At 37.1% G+C, this 17,344-nt stretch overlaps 1 pseudogene; it reads right to left on the reverse strand.

Moving 5' to 3' along the window:
• Positions 1–288: 288 nt before the first annotated feature.
• On the reverse strand, positions 289–1,662 carry LOC131825796 (elongation factor 1-alpha 1-like; annotated as a pseudogene).
• Positions 1,663–17,344: the final 15,682 nt, after the last annotated feature.

Consider the following 17,344-nt stretch of genomic DNA (forward strand, 5'->3'; position numbering starts at 1 on the left):
CCTTTTATTATTAAATTTAAATGGCCAATTAGGGTGCCTGGGTGGCTCAGTGGGTTAAAGCCTCTGCCTTCGGCTCAGGTTGTGATCCCAGGGTCCTGGGATCGAGCCCCACATCGGGCTCTGCTCAGCAGGGAGCCTGCTTCTCTTCCTCTCTCGCTGCCTACCTGTGATCTCTGACTGTCAAATAAATAAATAAAATCTTTAAATTTAAGTGGCAAATTGACACAAACAGTTCTGAGACCATTCTTCCACCATTAAGATTGGGGTGGCAGGTATTGGGGATAATATTCATTTAGCCTTCTGAGCTTTCTGGGCAGTCTTGGCGGTATTGCCACTCCAGCTGCCTTCCTGTCCACTGCTTTGATGACACCTACAGCAACTGTCTGTCTCGTCTCACAAACAGCAAAATGGCCCCAAAGAGGATAGTCAGAACAGCTCTCAACACACATAGGTTTGCCAGGAACCATATCAACAATGGCAGCATCACCAGATTTCAAGAACTTGGGACCATCTTCCAATTTTTATCTAGAACCAGAACCTATCTTCTCCTTCAGCTCAGCAAACCTGCAAGCAATGTGAGCTGTGCGATAATCTAGTACAGGTACATATCCAGCACTGATCTGGCCTGGATGGTTCAGGATAATCACCTGAGCTGTGAATCCAGCTGCTTCCCTTAATGGGTCATTCTTGCTGTCACCAGCCACATTGCCACAATGAACTTCTTTGACAGGTACATTCTTGACATGGAAGCCCACAATGTCCCCAGGAAGAGCCTCACTCAAAGTTTCATGGTGCATTTCAACAGACTTTACTTCAGTTGTAACATTGACTGGAGCAAAGGTGACCATATGCCAGGTTTAAGAACACCAGCTGCCATTCGGCCCACAGGGACAGTATCAACACCACCAAATTTAAAGACATTCTGGAGAGGCAAATGCAAGCGCTTATCAGTTGAACAAGTTGTGGCAGAATGCAATCCAAAGCTCAAGCACTGTGGCTCCACTGGTATTCCCATCTTAGGGATGACTTTCCATCCCTTGAACCAAGGCACTTTAGCACTTGGCTCCAGCATGTTGTCACCATTCCAACCAGAAATTGGAACAAATGCTACTCTGTTGGAGTTGTAACCAATTTTTTTGATGTAGGTATTGTCTGCCTTAATGACTTCCCTGTAACTCTTCTGGTTGTAGTGTGGCTCCATGGAATCTGTTTTGTTAACACCAACAATGAGTTGTTTTACACCCAGTGTGTAAGCCAGAAGGGCATGCTCATGGGCCTGCCCATTCTTAGAGATACCTGCTTCAAATTCACCAACACCAGTAGCAACAATCAGGACAGTACAGTCAGGCTGAGATGTGTCCATAATCATGTTTTTGATAAAAGTCTCTGTGTCCTGGGGCATAATACTTACTGGTCTCGAATTTCTACAGGGAGATATCAACAGTGATACCACATTCATGTGCAGCTTTCAGCTGATCCAAGATCCAAGGCATACTTGAAGGACCCTTTTTCCATATCAGCAGCCTCCTTCTCAAATTTTTCCATGGTTCTTTTGTCAATCCCACCACATTTGTAGATCAGATGACCAGTAGTGGTAGACTTGCCCGAATCTACTACATGTCCAATGACAACAATGTTTATTTGAATGTTTTCCTTTCCCATTTTGGTTTAGGTTTAGCAGTGGTTTTCATGACACCTATGTTCTGGTGGCAAACCCATTTGAAAAAGCCTAAATGCCAAATCTAATGGACTATTTTCAATACTCATACTACTGAAGAACTATGCAATATTTGCATTCAATCACTTCCCCATCCTCATTTAATTTCTAGGATGGCCCTCTCCCCAAGCTCTCCTCCTCTTAGCTCAGTATCACCATGGTTGATTTTTCTTTACATTACATTAAACTTTGATGTCCCTTAGGGTTCCATTTAATATTTAACCTCCTCTTAATCCATGCACTCTTACTGGATGACCTTACTCCCAAGTTTGAACTGACAGTCTATAAGCCAGTGACTGCCAAATCTCTAATCCAACTATCTGTATCTTTATCTAATGTCTTAAAAACTCCTCAAACTTAGCATGTACAAAATTGACTTCATCATTTTCCCATTTCTCCCCAACTCCAAAATCCAAATCCTCTTAGTCTGCCACAATCTTCATCCAGCAGAATGATCTGACCCAATTAGAAACCATGTGGTCATTCTCAACAACTCCCTCAATCTTCAGATGAGAAAGAGCTTTCCATTTTAGGCTCCTCATCCTCACCACTACTACCTTATTTTAGCCCTAATGTTTCCCTTCAGATGCCATTCTCTTCCCATGACTGACAATTCATCCACTCTCTTCATTACTGCCAGTTATTTTCCTAAGAGCCAAATCTGATCACATCCTGCTCCTACCTAAAACCTTCCACTGGCTCATTATCAGTACAGTAGTTTTTTACTGGCCTCAGAGTCCTTTCCACAGTCTGATTACAACCCACACTTCAGTCAATGTTACCTTAATACACAGACACAACCCTCACCGCAAATACATTGGACTCCCCACTGGTCCCTGAATGCCTCAGGCTCTTTTATCACTTCATTCTGTTCACACTGCCTATAATTCCCTCCTCAACTTCTTCAACTGGAAAACTCATACTAAGTTTTCAAGACTTTGCTTCAATGTGACTTTTTCTGTGAAGCCATGCAAACTAAGTTCTTCTTCCTCACTACTCCCAGAACCCTGTGTTCTTATCTCCTGTGGCATTGCAGGTTAGGCTCTGAATCTACAGGAAAAGGACACACACACACACACACACACACACACGACTGTTCTCAATGTATTGAGTTAATGGCTAACTACAAAATTTAATAGAAGTGGCTGCACAGAACAGGAGCACATGCCACTTACCCTTGAGAAGCTTGTTCCTTGTTCCTTGGTTCCCTATAGGCTATTCAGCATGGGTGGTTCAGTGGTAGAATTCTCGCCTGCCCTATAGGCTATTCAGCTGCCACTGACCTCTACCTTTAAGTAGGGTATAGCCATATTTGAGAAAGAAGTTGAAATCTTGCTATACCACTACACTTTTATACTTGGACTTGTCTTGTCATTCCAGAAGAATGTGTACTAACAAGCTATGATTTTCCTTTTTAGGAAATGTTAGCAAACAACAGGCCATTCTGGTTATTAAACCAAACTCAGGACCAACACAGGCATATCCTCACAGATAGGAGAAAGCTGAGACAGGGGACAATGTCCATGAATAATGTTTTTACCCATAGATTACAAACACATAAAAGCTGCCAGCTTTGTATTATAATTTATATATTTATGTTCCCACCTCTATCACAAGACTGAAATTTCTAAAGTCAAAGGTCAATATTATTCACATTTGTATACTCAGTGACAAGTCCAGTATTGGACACCTAATACAACATTCAATATATTTTGTTGAATAAGCCAATCTAATATACCTTTCAGAATCAGGCTCTCTATAAAATCTGTCAGGTTTCACAATCTGTGATTTCAGGCTTCTATAATTTGGCAAAGCAAGTAGAAAAAGGTTTTTCAAAGAAGTAATCTTGAGCAGCTAAAATTATAGGATATTCATGATATCCTTGCACAAATCTGATCTGGAATACCAGCTTTGGTGTCTACCCTGTGGGGAAAATAATCATAATACTGCCTGGCCACCTGGATTCACAATTATACCTGTGGGAAATTCAAGACCAAATGGCAAGCTGGAAGAAAGAAAGGGTCCCTCTCCCACTCCAGACTTCAGATGAAAATGTCTGGAGAAGGGGATTTCCAAAATGCTACAAGGAGGATGTTTGAGGCAGGTGAATTCTAGGTAGATCACTCTAACTAGCAGCCTAAGCTGATGGTTCTACACTCTACTCTCCCCTTCACAACCTCCTAAATTTGTAGTGTCAGAAAAACTTAGCAGTTCAGTGTCAGACACACCTGATTTCCAATTTGGATACTACCATTTCCTACTTGTATAACCACTGGCAAACTGCCAAAACTCTTTGGTCTTCTTTTTCTTGATTGGTAAAAAGCAGGATTATTGTGAGAACATGAGGTAAGGTATTTTAGATACTAGGCCTAATTTTCAGTTTATATTGGGCAATCCATCATTGGTAGCAAATAGGAAATAACTAAACTAGCAGAACTTAATGTATGTGATGGGAAGCACTGGACCAAACTTCAGACCAGGGTAATAAATTTAGCAACAACACTGTGACCCTGGACTAGTCACATAACCATTTAAGGATGTAGCTTCCTCAACTGTATTTTAAGGAAACTGGATTTGACTATTAAGTTTTTGTTTTTTTTTTTTCCTAGCCAACACTACATTTCAAGATTCCATATAGCTAGTTTTATTTTCAGGCTCCCATTTCATGAGTAACATTTTTTTTAATTTTATTTAATTTTTCAGTGTTTTAAGAGTCATTGTTCATGCACCACATCCAGTGCTCCATGCAATATATGCCCTCTTTAATACCCACCACTAGGCTCACCCATCCCCCCAGGCCCTTCTCCTCCAAAACCCTCAGTTTGTTTCTCAGAGTCCACAGTCTCTCCTTCATCTCCCACTCCGATTTCCCACAATTCACTTTTCCTTTCCTTCTCCTAATGTCATCCATGTTATTCCTTATGCTCCACAAGTCAGTGAAATCATATGATAATTGACTTTCTCTGCTTGACTTATTTCACTCAGCATAATTTCCTCCAGCCCCATCCATGTTGATATAAAAGTTGGGTATTCATCCTTTCTCATGGCTGAGTAATATTCCATTGTATATATGGACCATATCTTCTTTATCCATTCATCTGTTAAAGGACATCTGGGCTCTTTTCATAGTTTGGTGATTGTGGACATTGCTGCTATGAACATTGGGGTACAGATGGCCCTTCTTTTCACTACATCTGTATCTTTAGGCTAAATACCCAGTAGTGCAATTGCAGGGTCATATGGTAGCTCTGTTTTTAATTTTTTTAGAACTCTCCACACTGTTTTCCAAAGTGGCTGCATCAGTTTTGCATTCCCACCAACAGTATAAGAGGCTTCCCCTTTCTCCACATCCTCTCCAACACTTGATGTTTCCTGTCCTGTTAATTTTGGCCATTCTAACTGGTGTAAGGTGGTATCTCAATATGGTTTTTGTTTTGTTTTTTAAAGATTTTGTGTATTTATTTGACAGAGAGAGATCACAAGTAGTCAGATAGGCAGGCAGAGAGAGAGGAGGAAGCAGGCTCCCTGCTGAGGCGCTCTATCCCAGGACCCTGGGATCATGACATGGGCCGAAGGCAAAGGCTTTAACCCACAGAGCCACCCAGGTGCCCCTCAATGTGGTTTTGATTTGAATTTCCCTGATGGCTAATGATGACGAACATTTTTTCATGAGTCCGTGACAAAGGGCTGATCTCCAAGATCTATAAAAACTCCTCAAACTCAACACCCAAAAAATAAATAGTCATGTCAAAAAATGGGTAGAAGACATGAACAGACACATCTCCAAAGAAGACATACAAATGGCTAACAGACACATGAATAATATTTTTAACAATGAAACAACTGAGGCCAGAATGATTAAATGACCTCTCCAAGATCAAAGTCAAATAGTTACTGCATACAAGATTCCATGCATAATTGCTAGATCTCACTTAATCTTCTCATAATAGGGCTGTTTGGGTAAGGGGAAGTAAGTTTTCTACCTTCTTAAAATGACAGTTGTTTTTAACTAATAGAGTTGGGAACATTAACTTAACATAGACCTTTTATTCTGTCAAGAATCACCCGGGAGGATCCTTGTAGCCTACAGACATAATTTTAAATGTAAATACCACAGTCCTCAAAAAGTTAAACAGAGCGTTACTATATGACCTAGCAATTTTATTTATAGATATATACATAAAAGAAATGAAAACAGTGGCTCAAAAAGATGCTTGTATGTACATGTTCATAGCATCACCAGACAAATAGCCAAATAGTAGAAACAACTCAAAGGTTTACTAAAAGATAACTGAATAAATTGTGGTATATCCATACAATAGAGAATTATTTTGCCGCAAAAAAATTAAGTACTGATACATGCTAAAATATGGATAAACCTCAAAAATACTATGCTAAGTAAAATAAGCAAGACACAAAAGGTCATATACCATATGATTTCTGGTATATGAAATATTCAGAACAGGCAAATTCATGTAAACAGAAAGCAGGCTGGTGGTTGCTAGGGGCCTGAGGCAGTACATGTGGGGAATAGAAAGCGCTTAATGAACACACAGTTTTATTTGGAGGTGATGAAAATGTTTTAGCCCTTGATAGAGATGGTGGCTCTACAAAACTGTGAATGTATTAAATGCTAACTGATTTGATAAATTTAAATGCTTTTATGTTATATGAATTTCACTTTATCAAGACAAAAGAAAACTGCCACTAGGAATCTGAAGTCCTTTTTTTTTTTTTTTTTTTAAGATTGTATTTCTTTATTTGTCAGAGAGAGAGAGAGGTGCACGGGCACAAGCAGGGGGAGTGGTAGGCAGAAGGAGAAGCAGGCTCCTCTCTGAGCAAGGAGCCTGATATGGGACTCAATCCCAGGACCCTGGGATCATGACCTGAGCCAAAGTCAGACACTTAAAAAAATGAAGTCCTTACAAAGACTTCAACTCTGAAGTTTAATATTACTCCTGAAAGTGACTAATGTGGCTCTAACTGTGGTTAGTTAGCAGGAAAGAACCCCAGGGGCTAAGGAAAAACTGTCTTTAAAAGGAGAGGGTCCCAGGGCCATTGCCCCAGCTCAACAGGACCTCAGTTGCTATTGGTGGAGACTGGGCTTCCTTGTGGCTGATGTCCATCATCCTTGCATCCACCACCTGGGCACCAGGGGAAAAGTGGATGTGTGCCCACTCAATCACAACTTTACTCATTCTGTATCTACAGAGTGAACAGCTCACCAGTACCAGACATCATTCTATAATTTGGGTATGACAGAGGGATGATCCTTATTTTCATGGAACTTAAATAATACAGAATAAGATACATGAAAGACAATAATAGGAAAAGAGTAAATTCAGACAAGATTACAACTAGAAGAAAAGACAGCAAAGTAACACAGAGTTGCGTAGATTGGAGGAGAGGTGCAGCAGAAGATAAGGTGGGCAAGGAAGCATTTCTGAAGAGGTGATGTTTTAGATGAGGGAGACCCAGATCTTCAGAGGGAAGGTTGGGTGGGGAAGTCATACCACAGCACAGCAAAAATTAGCTTCACCAATATGGACACTAAAGGTCATAAACTAACTCCTTACAAAGCTAACTTCTATATTCTGCATACAGTGGACATTTAACAAATATTGTTAAAGATCACAATGAGAGGAAAAGGCTAAATGGCAAACAAAAGGCTTAGTGTGGGGGAGGGGAAGTTGTTTTCAATATTGTCTGTAGGAAGCAAATCCTTTTCTACTACTCAGATATAATTTCTGACAAGACTCAAAACAAATGTATTGTACTTGTTTTATTGATGAAATAGTTGGAAGAAAAAATTCAGCTATTTTTAAACTTTTCTTTTAATGTTATGTTAGTCACCATACAGTACATCATTAGTTTTTGATGCAGTGTTCCATGATTCATTGTTGCGTATAACACCCAGTGCTCTGTGGTAAGCAGAAGCACAATAGGGAGAGAAGAACCCTGTGCTGGGAATTACAAAACCTTTGTTCTGCCCCCCAAATTTGTCTTAACATTCTGTGTAAACATAGGAGAGTCACTTCAGCTATTTGCACTTCAATGTCCTCTATACAAGGGGAGATTTGGACTATATAATCTCTGAGGTTATATAGGGAAAGAAGAGAGTAGGAATCAGAAGCAAAGGTACAGCACAGACATTATTCAGATATAGGGACTCATCCGAGTGGATGATTTCTCTTAGGCATTTATTCCTTTCTCCATCTTTATACCTACCCTGGTGTAAAAGGAGATTCGGCTCCTTTTCTGACATCTTTCCCTCCCTCCCTTTACTTACCAGAATATTTGTGACTCCTATGTGATAAATAAAATAGGATTTGAATATACCAATAGCCAGAGGAAAAAATTACATCAATTTCTTTTTTCTTTCTCTCTGAAAAATAAAAATTCCACTTATGAGCAAATTAGCTTTACACATCACCTCCCTGCATTTGAGAAGATAGAATAAATAGATTTTTCTTTAAAATGACATTAAGACAATCCAATTCTCCTCTTAAAAGATGATACAAGCATACATTTGCCCATTCAATTTGGTATTAGAAGGAAGAATTTTCCTATATATTGGGGAGTTGGAGAAGATAATGAGTTTAGTTTGGTACAAATAATGTTTGAAACAGTGTTGTTCTCCTTCTTATAAATACAGACTATAAATCTTATTAATCAGACTTCATTTCCTCCCTTTGTGAATGTAAGATTTTAATTGTTCTAATCCCTTCCCTGTTGATTTCTTGCTACAATTTTACACAGCAGCAGGTCATCTCTTCCCTTTTCTAGAAATACATTAGCACAGTGCTGTAGTCCTAAATAATATATTTCTTAATTGAGTGAGGGGGAAAAAAGAGGAAATTAACTCTGAAGTTCAGGGAACTAAAAATAATTTTCCCAGAAAGCATACACATTTACTCATTGGAAGCTAATGTTAATTAGTTTTGCCTTCAGAATTTCACAATAACAAGAAACAAAATCTCAAGATTTCATTTTTAAGAATCCTTACCTACAATTAATCAATGTATTGACCTAAGAACACAACGTATCTATACCTAAAATAAAAAAAAATGGAAGGAAAAATTTTTACTGCTTTGCCACTGGAAGTCAATATCTAATATATACTTATATTAACTTTAAGGGACAATTTTCTATAATACGGTACATATGAAAAAAATGCATTGGCTGAGATTCAAAAAAACTTTAATTTGAGTTCCTATTCAGTTGATAACTGCATGATTCTGAATACATTATTTAATTCTTTTGGGTCTCATTTTTCTCATTTGTAAATAGTTGTAAAATAGTTAAGGATCCTCTCAATAAAACCATTTTATGGGGGCGCCTGGGTGGCTCAGTGGGTTAAGCCTCTGCCTTCATCTCCGGTCATGACCTCAGGGTCCTGGGATTGAGCCCCACATCGGGCTCTCTGCTCAGCGGGGAGCCTGCTTCCACCTCTCTCTCTGCCTGCCTCTCTGCCTACTTGTGATCTTCTCTGTCTATCAAATAAATAAATAAAAATCTTTAAAAAAAAAAAACCATTTTATGATCCTATAACTCTTTAAATATTTGTAATAAAAAATATACTTTGGGGGTGCTTGGGTGGCTCAGTGGGTTCAGCCTCTGCCTTCAGCTCAAGTCATGATCTCAGGGTCCTGGGATTGAGCCCTGCATCAGGCTCTATGCTCGGTGGGGAGCCTGCTTCCTCTTCTCTCTCTCTGCCTGTTTCTCTGCCTACTCATGACCTCTCTGTCAAATAAATAAATAAAATCTTTAAAAAAAAAAAAAAATATATATATATATATATACTTTGCATATATTTCATTAAAAATGTGGAGATAGTATTTAAAGCTGTGCTGTACAACATATTAGCCACACTAGCCACATATGGCTACTTTAATTTAAAATAATTGGGGCGCCTGGGTGGCTCAGTGGGTTAAGCCGCTGCCTTTGGCTCAGGTCATGATCTCGGGGTCCTGGGATCGAGTCCCGCATCGGGCTCTCTGCACAGCAGGAAGCCTGCTTCCCTCTCTCTCTCTCTCTGGCTGCCTCTCCATCTACTTGTGATTTCTCTCTGTCAAATTAATAAATAAAATCTTTAAAAAATAATAAATTAAAAATAAAATAAAACAAATTCAGTGCCTCGGGTACACTAGCCACATTTCAATTGCTCAAAATCCTGTATGTGAACAGTGGTTATTGTAATGGACAGCAAAGGTTAAAGAATATTATCATCATCATCGCAGAAAGTGCTATTGAACAGTGCTAATATGAAGAGACAGAAAAAGCATTAGGTTGTATTATCTTTATGGAGCCCTAAAAGAAATGTTTCCTTAGTCGTAATAAACTTATGTTTGTTAAGACCTTTGGTTGCAAGAAGCAGAAGCTCACTTGAACTAACTCTAGCAACAGAAGTTTAAGAATAAATGGATATGCCCACCCAAACAGAGGTATGAATACAGCCCCTTCCATTAGTCATGAATACAGCCACTTTCTTTAGTCAAAGAAGCCAACAGTGTTTGTGGGTGATAAAACTGATAATATAAGGAAAGTAGGAAACAACAAAAAAGTTAAATTGAAAAGGTGAGTTTGAACGCGTAATCATAAAAGTACTTTTTTCAGACCATAGCGACTCAATGAAAGTAGCAGCACTTTTATCCCCTTCAGTTTCATGTGTACTCAGACTTTGGTCTCTAGTATTCTTCCCTGCTATGTTACCAACACTTAACAGGGTAATCGATTCCATGTCTTATGGAAGAGCAAACTTACAATGGGTTTGGAAATCCACTGTTTCCGAAAAGGATTGCTTTCATGAATTCTAGAGGACAAAAGACCCAGTTTAGAGTTGAATGTATAAAAGGCCATGAGCCCATAAGGATACTCAGAAGAGAAAAATTAATGTAAAGAGTACCAAAATGTAGTGATATAAATCTAGAGTGAATACAATAGAGAATTGAACCTTCACTGATTTTAACAAGTCAAAAAGAAATAATACATAGTAGATATTTATTCTTCTGGTAAGCATGTCTGTCTATAAACCATACATGTGTACCAGCCTCTCTCTATGTCAGCAGTAAAAGAGTGACTAACATATGTGAGACAAAGAGCATTAGAAAAAGTAAGACCCAGGCACAAATAGGAAGAAAAAATCCACACGGTTCACTATGATGACCAAGTAGAATGAAAGTCCTGAAGTTGATTATCTCTGACAACAGTATATGTTTCAAGATGATTAATTAGCCCATTGTTCTAAAGAAGCAAGAAAATGACACATAATCACATCTTTACCTCCAAGGGAATGAAACTCATAATTACAGCAAGTATACTAATTATAATAAATTACAATAAGAAACATATTTTATATCAAACAATTAAGACAACATGGTAGTTACAAACTTCATGCTATATGAAATAAAGAACAGATCACTTGTCAAGAAAGGAATCAAAGTTTTACTTCTTCCTTGCTGATTTGGATGCTTTTTCTTTTTGTTGTCTGATGGCTGTAGCTAGGATTTCTAGTACTATGTTAAAATAACAGTGGTAAGAGTAGACATCCTGTCTTGTTCCTGACCATAGAGGAAAAGCTCTTAGTTGTTCCTCATTGCAGATGATACTTGCTGTGTATTTTTCACATATGTCCTTTATTATGTTGAGGCATGTTCCCACTAAAACTACTTTTTTGAGGGTTTTTATCATGAATAGGTGTCGTACATTGTCAAATGCTTTTTCTGTATCTACTGAAATGATCATGTGATTCTTACCCCTTCTTTTATTAACGTGGTCTATCAGGTTGATGATTTGTGAATATTGAACTACCCGTGTAACCCAGGAATAAATCCCACTTGGTTGGGGTGAGTGATTTTAATGTATTATTAGATTCAGTTTGCTAGTATTTTATTGATAATTTTTGCTTCTATGTTCATGAGGGATATTGGCCAGTCGTTCTTTTAGTGGAGTCTTTATCTGGTTTTGGTATGATTCAAAAAATGAATTTGGAAGTTCTCCTTTCTTTTCTATTTTTTTGAATAGTTTGAGAAGAGGAGGTATTAACACGTCTTTAAATGTTTGGTAGACTTTGTTTGCCTGTGGCATCATCTGGCCCTGGACTTTCATTTGTTGAGAGTTTTTTGATTAGTGATTCAATTTCTTTGCTGTTTATCAGTCTGTTCAAGTTTCCTACTTCCTCCTGCTTCACTTTTGGTAGTTTATATGCTTCTAGGAATTTATCCATTTCTTCCAGGTTGTCCAATCTGTTGGCATATAGTTTTTCATAATATTCTCTTATAATTGTTTGTATTTCTGTGATGGTATCTTGTATTTTTTTTTGTATGGTACAAATGTTTGTATTTCTGTGTGGTACATCTTCAACAAGGAAGATGTAAAACTTACACTATTTGTATTTTTGTATCATACAAATGTTTGTATTTCTGTGTGGTACATCTTCAAAAAGGAAGATATAAAACTTACACTATTTGCAGATGACATGATAGTCTATACAGAAAACCCACAGGACTCCACCAAAAAACTGAATAACAGATACAAGAATTGAGTAGAGTTACAGGATACAAAATCAACCTAGAGAAATCTGTTGGCGTTTCTATACACCAATAATGAAGCAACAGAAAGAGAAATTAAGGAATCAATACCATTTACAATTGCACCAAAAACAGTAAGATATCCAGGGATAAACCTAACTAAAGAGGTTAAAGATCTGTACCCTGAAAACTATAAAACACTGATGAAAGAAAAAGAAACTGAAGATGACACAAAGAAATGGAAAGATATTCCATGTTCATGGATTGGAAGAACAATTATTGTTAAAATGTCAATACTACCCAAAGCAATCTATACATTTAATGCAATCCCTATCAAAATATCAACAGCATTTTTCACAGAGCTAGAGCAAACAATTATAAAATTTGTTTGAAACCACAAAAGGCCCTGAATAGCCAGAGCAACCTTGAAAAAGAAAAGCAAAGGCATAGCAATTCCAAACTTCAGTTATACTATAAAGCTATAGTGACCAAAACAGTGTGGCACTGGCACAAAAATAGACACACTAATCAATAGAACAGAATAGAAAACCCATAAATAAACCCACAACTATATGGTCAATTAATCTTCAACAAAGCAGGAAAGAATTTCCAATGGGGAAAAAAGTAGCCTCAACAAATGGTTTTGGGAAAACTGGAAAGCAACATGCAGAAGGATGAAAACTGGATCACTTTCTAACACCAAACACAAAAATATATTCAAAATGGATGAAAGGCCCAAATGTGAGACCTGAAACCATAAAAATCCTAGAATGTCGGGGACCGCCTCCGGCCAGGAAAGTCCCCACCATTACAAGATGGCGCTTGGCTCACTGACAGCAAAATATGCTGCAAGTAAACAACGAACTTTCTGGTGAAGCCCGCCTAAAGGAGGACATAGTCATTGGCTGTTTCAAATTTAATCAGCATAGTAACAAGACTCTCATTGGCTCTCCCCATTGCTTGGCCCCTTATTGGTCACCCTGCTGCATATAAGCTAAGGAAGTTGACGAAATAAAGAGGAATGAAGCATTAACACCATACCAGGCTTCTTGTCATCCTTGCGGGTCGAGGGCGACACTAGAACAGAGTACAAGCAGTAATTTCTGATGTGCCAAGCACATCAGCTGTGGCAACATTTTTCTAAATATATCTCCTGAGGCAAGGGAAACAAAAGCAAAAATCAACTATTGGGATTTCATCAAAATAAAAAGCTTCTGCATAGCAAAGAAAACAATCAACAAACTAAAAGGCAACTTATGGAATGGAAGAAGATATCTGCAAATGATGTCTCTCATAAAGGGGTAGTATCCAAAATATATAAAGATTTTTTATAAAACTCATGAATAATCCTATTTAAAAATGGCAGAACATATGAATGAATATTTTTCCAAAGAAGATGTACAGATGGCCAATAGACACACGAAAAGAAGGTCAACATCACTTATCATCAGGGAAATACAAATTGAAACCACAAGAAGATATCACCTCACACCTGTCAGAATGGATAAAATTAACAACACAGGAAACAAAAAGTGTTGGAGAGGATGCACAGAAAGGAGAACCCTCTTGCACCATTGCAAACCAAGGCAGCCACTGTGGAAAAAGTACAAAGGTTCCTCAAAAAGTTAAAAATAGAACTACTCTTTAATCCAGCACTGCACTAGGTTTTTACCTGAAAAATACAAAAGTACTAATTCAAAGGGATAAATGTGCCCAGATGTTTATAGCAGCATTAGCTAGCTACTTTAGTGAAATTATGGAAATGGCCCAAGTGTTCATCAGCTGATGAATGGATAAAGTGTGTATGTATATATACCTACAGTGGAATATTACTCAGTCATATAAAATGAAATGTTGCCATTTGCAGTGACATGGATATAGCTAGAGAGCATTATGCTAAGTGAAATAAGTCAGCAGAGAGGAAAAATACCATATGATTTCACTCATCTCTGGAATTTAAGAAAACAAATAAGAAGAGGGGGCAGAAGAGAGCAAGACATAATCCAGGAAAAAGATTCTTAACTATAGAGAACAAACTGATGGTTACCAGAGGTGAGATGTTTGTGGGGATAGGTTAAATAGGTGATGGGGTTTAAAAAGTACACTTGTTGCAATGAGCACCAGGTATTGTTCAGAAGCGCTGAAGCACTATATTGTACACCAGAATTAATATTTCATTGTATGCTGACTAACTGAAATATAAATTTTAAAAAAGAATTAAAAAAATGAATCAAGTCTCAAAAAAATCAAAATCTGTAGGAAAAAGATAAGATTCAGTTCATTAAAACACAAACCTGCCTAATTTTTTTTTTAATGTTTGTACTGGTAAGATTACAAAAAACAACTTGAAGAAAATATAAAAAACTATCTGAGCACCTGAAATCCTAAGAAATCATAATTGTTGAAAACAGTAAAAAAGAGCTGAAGCCGAAAAATAAAAACAAAATTAAGTAGAAGGTATTAGTATTTTTTATAACTCCCTTTGGTAAAGGGGCATCAAGAAGATCTGTAATCATTTTATTATATATGTTTCCCTCTGCCATTTCAGGAATTTGAAGAATCAACCACAGTAAATTTATAACTGCAGTTTAAGTTATTTGAAAAGAAGGTCAAAATCTGTAATCAATACCTAAATTCACCCAACAAAAATAGTTTCCTATATAAGTAAGAGAATAATAACTGCATTAAATAAAGATAAAGAATAATGACAGTTTTTTCCCATGCTCAAAAACTCCTTGACATTTTAAACAGTATGTATTCTATCTCATCTAATCTCGACACATGTGTATCTGTTTCATTCCTTCTAATTGGTTCTCTATGCCCTTCAATAGATAAAGCAGAGAGAAGATGCCACCTCAGAACTCCCAGGTTCCTATGCTATAGTTCTAGATACATAAAGAAATTTGTTCTCTTACTAATCAGTGTCTGGGGGAAAGGATTCTAATAATGGTTGGGCCAGATTCTTTTCCTAGTTCCAACTTGCTTTTCCCAGGAGGTATAATTACACTGTAGGAAGATAGCTTCCAGGAAGCCATGTCCACTGATATAAGAGAAGGCTAAGGACATCACTGTAAGATGGAAAGATAACCTCAAACATATCCACTTTGTCCCAATAAGTCTAAACGGGTAGCACATCACTCTCTGACTTGGTGCCTTTTCTTTGGACTCTAATACCTTTCCTTGTTGACCGTATCATAATTAGAAACTGTTTTTGAGAACTGTCAAACTCTCTTGAGCCATGTTTTACCTCAAAATCTTTTAACTGAGGATTTCTGGTATCTGACTTCTTAAATTCTGGGGTTCATATCTGATTCTGACCAAAATTCTCACCCCTATTGCAAATAAGAAGTGCCAATAAATTTCCAAAGGCCCTTGGAAATTTATGTGCCTATGTGCCTAAAAGGGCAACTTAGTTTAAATGAGAACCAAAAAAGCAACTTAGTTTAAATGAGAAAAAAAAAAAAAAAAAAGCAAATGTCTCAATAATTGAACCTCCAAAAGCTAGATCATGAAGACAGAAATCCCAAATGCTTTTGTCTAACCAATTCACATAATTAAATTAATGGTTTAATAAAATCTAGCAACAAAAAACAATGGTTAAATATAAATAAAAAGCATAAATGACGAATTCTGACTTCATTGATGTCATTTTTACCATTTCCACAAAAATAATAGCACTTATAAACCATTATGGAGTTCCACTTATATGCTTTCAGACTACATGACAGTTTTATATTCAAATTTATTTCCTCTGCAAATTTCTTAAACTAATTAAACTTCCTAAAGGTAACGGAGGTAAAAGAGAGCAGAAAACTATTTTTTCCTTATTGTTTATTCCTTAATTGCACATGTAATGAGGCAAAACCAAAACAGTGCACCTTGAAATGTGTTTTTTAATGAGGCCTTTCCATGGCTATAGTACTAAAGCTTTTGTTGTTATTACTGGGTATTGCTTTGTGGCTAATACTTTAGAACCACAGAAATTTCCATGATCAAAATAGTCCTGATGTTCATTAGGAGTATCTTTTACAAATTAAACTTGAGTTAGGATAGCCAGGCTTCTAGATAATATATTAGAAAATTCAGTTAAGTGTCCAACTCTTGGTTTCTGCTCAGGTCAGGATCTTAGGGTTGTGAGATGGAGCTCCGTGTCAGGCTCTACACTAGGTGTGGAGTCTGCTTAAGGTTTTTCTTTCTCTCTCTCCCTGTTCCTCTGCCCCTCCCTCACCTAAAAAAAAAATAAAAATTAAAAAAAAAAAAAATGTTAGTTTTATATAGTAATCACCTTACTAAATTATATAAGTTAACAGGCACTTGAAAAAGTTTAGTCTCAAAGCAAGCTACTTATTTAATACAATACATATTTTGTATTTTCAGAAAGGAATGTGGTAACTAATTTTTATTATGAAGATAAAAATTTTCATTTAGTTCTTTTTTGAAGGCCTTTGTTAGCATTACAGCGACATAGCACTCATTCAAATGGTATCTATTAGGCCTACATTTGCCACAGTTAGAGATGGTGTGTGAAAAAAAGACAGAAAGGGTCAATTACAGTAAAGTGCTAAGACTGACTTTATATGGGCTGGAGAATTCCAACAGTTACATCGTTAGGAATTCTATAAGCTACTTTTTACATAACAACCACTAGTAAAAGTTAAAGTATGTAAATATTCAACAAAGGAAGAATAAAAGGGAACTTCCTCAACCTAAAATGGGCATCTGTAAAAATAATGCAACAATATCATACCTAATGATGAAAGACTGAAGCTTTCCTCCTAAGATCAGGAACAACACAAGGATGTTTACTCTAGACAGCTTTATTTTACAATTGCTCTGGTTCTAATCCGAAGGTATAATTACACTGTAGGAAGATGGCTGTCTAGATGGTTCTAACCAGGGCAATTAGACAAGAAAAAGAAATAGAAGGACACAAACTGGAAAGAAAGAAAAATTATCTCCATTTGCAGATGACAATATATGGTATAGAAAAAATCCTAAGGAATTTTTGCACACACACACACACACACACACTATTTAGAACTAATAAGTTCTGCAAGATTACAGGGTACAATTTATATATAAAACTCAACTGTATCTT

Source organism: Mustela lutreola, chromosome 2 (genome assembly GCF_030435805.1).
Source record: "Mustela lutreola isolate mMusLut2 chromosome 2, mMusLut2.pri, whole genome shotgun sequence".
Taxonomy (NCBI): Eukaryota; Metazoa; Chordata; class Mammalia; order Carnivora; family Mustelidae; genus Mustela; species Mustela lutreola.